The following is a 2,500-nucleotide window of genomic DNA, read 5'->3' as shown; positions in this document are numbered from 1 at the left end:
CCAAACGGCTCGCTGTTCGTAGGTTTTCAGGATGATCGGTCCCTTGAAACAGCAGCTCATTGGAATGATGGTAAATAATGTGCCTTGTCTGGCCGACTATTGAAACCTGGCCATGCGGTGCTTCTAATATTGTGGCTCCTTGTGTGGCTTTTGCTTGTGTTGTGCTCTGCCTCACTTGTGAGTCGCTTTGGACAAAAGCGCCTGCCAAATAAATCAATCTAAATTTAAAATGTAACTGGTGGTCACGCTGCAGGGTGTTCTCAGGACGATGGCTGGCAGCGCTGCTGGAGTGAAGCACAGTGAAGCACAGAGTGAAGCACAGAGTGAAGCACAGTGAAGCACAGAGTGAAGCACAGAGTGAAGCACAGTGAAGCACAGAGTGAAGCACAGTGAAGCACAGAATGAAGCACAGAATGAAGCACAGTGAAGCACAGAGTGAAGCACAGTGAAGCACAGAATGAAGCACAGAATGAAGCACAGTGAAGCACAGAGTGAAGCACAGAGTGAAGCACAGAATGAAGCACAGTGTGAAGCACAGAGTGAAGCACAGAATGAAGCACAGAGTGAAGCACAGTGAAGCACAGAGTGAAGCACAGTGAAGCACAGAGTGAAGCACAGAGTGAAGCACAGTGAAGCACAGAGTGACTCTTCATATTGCAGTTTAGGCCCCCTATTTAACCCCCTTTCCCCTGTTAGCGTCATTACCGCTACATCATTTAGCCTCGTCAGCAGGCTTTTCTCCGCTCCCCTCCTCTGGATGGACGGCCACGTCAGCGACGGTCTCGCCGTTTCTGATTTCTCCCCGGCAGCACAGGAGAGTCACGCTTTAGGTCGCACGTGAAGAACGTGGTGGAAAGAGGAGACTGAGGTACAGAGACGTCAGGCTGCTTTGTGTCGGTCGCGCATTGATTTTCTCTGAGTAAAGATCTGAAATGGGGTTTGAATGTTAAAGAGTATGATTGCACGGAGCACTTAGCCCTCCAGGGGCAGGAGGGCATGATGGGTAGGGTTTGTTTGACAGCCGGTCAAAGGATAAAGTTCAGGCACGGCAATGAGAAAAATGACGCAGGGCGTCAGTGATAATGATAATCGATACTGTTAATCACACTCACACACACACACACAAACACACACACACACTCACACACACACACACACACACACACACGCACACACACACACACACACACACACACACGCACACACACACACACTCACACACACACACACGCAACCACCCTGCATGTGTGTGTATGTGTGCATCCTAGAGGTCTGGGTGGCTGGCTGTCTCCAGCTGGCTGTCTCTTCTGTTGAATCTGGGGGGATGTGATCAGGTTGTCTGTTACCTGGGAAGTGTGGCTAAATCCCCCTGGATCTCATCCTCATTCTCTCACCAGTCTGGTGTCTCTTTGGGATCATCATTAGAGAGATCTGCTCTGGGTGTCGACCAGGAAACCCTCACACACATGCAGGTGCTCCTCTCTGAACAAACAGATGATGTTATATCGCACACTGTAAGCAGTTTATTTTAGTTATTCAGGCATTTAGCAGATGTTGTTATCCAGAGCAACCTGCAAGGTTACACTTTTTACATATTATTTATACAGCTGGATATTTACTGAGGGAATTCTGGCTTAAGTGCCTTGCCCCAGGGTACAGCAGCAGTGTCCCAGCAAGGAATCGAACCAGGAACCTTTCAGTTACGACACCTGCTCCTTACCACAATGCTACACTGCTGCCTCCAGGTTTTAGTAGGCACAGGTTGGCCCCTGTTTATACTGCAGAACTTTTAACCCCTTACTCTGCTAAGAGAGAACTGAGATCAGTTAACATTAAAAGTTAAAGATATATTGATTAATTCAGAATCTAGACTAAACAGAAAAATGGGAGACTTTGGTTGTTCTGTCAAGGCCCCTAGACACTGGAGCAGTCTACCTGACAATAGAAACTGCCAAGTCTGTGTCCTCTTTTAAATTGCTTTTGAAAAGTCATTTTTATAAAGCATTATAAAGGTTTAAAATCATTTTTATATTGTTTTTATTGTCTTTTTATTGTTTTTTTTCTTTTTATTTGTTTCTGTCTTGCTTTAATCTGAATTGTAAAGCTCTTTCAACCATAAGCAGGGTAGCTGCTATATGAATAAAGTTTATTATTATTATTATTATTATTATTATTATTATTACAATGCCCTGGTTTAGGCACTTCACTGTCCTATCAGTAAGGCTGTGTGTTTGTGCACATGGATAAGTGCCCAAACCTTATTTTTCACGAGGGGTTAAGGTGAGGTGGTTAAATTCTCCAGCTGATCAGAAGGAGAATTTCGAGTAAGGGGTGCAGCCCAAAATCACGTATCTGCCACCATATCCAGTGCTTGTGTGTGTGTGTGTGTGTGTGTGCGCGTGCGTGCGTGTGTGTGTGTGTGTGTGTATTGTATCTGTGTGTGTGTGTGTGTGTGTGTGTGTGTGTGTGTGTGGTGTGTGGTGTGTGGTGTGTGTGTGTG

The 2,500-nt window shown here is 45.8% G+C and overlaps 1 protein-coding gene across 1 annotated transcript in view; it reads left to right on the top strand.

Moving 5' to 3' along the window:
• LOC118784131 (potassium channel subfamily T member 2-like) overlaps positions 1-2,500 on the top strand; it is a 91,036-nt gene that overhangs the window by 34,607 nt on the left and 53,929 nt on the right. The gene's annotated exons all lie outside the window — the stretch shown is intronic.

Source organism: Megalops cyprinoides, chromosome 1, assembly GCF_013368585.1.
Source record: "Megalops cyprinoides isolate fMegCyp1 chromosome 1, fMegCyp1.pri, whole genome shotgun sequence".
In the NCBI taxonomy this organism is placed as follows: Eukaryota; Metazoa; Chordata; class Actinopteri; order Elopiformes; family Megalopidae; genus Megalops; species Megalops cyprinoides.
Note: the sequence above shows the minus strand (reverse complement) of the source record. Positions and strands in the feature narration are given on the sequence as shown.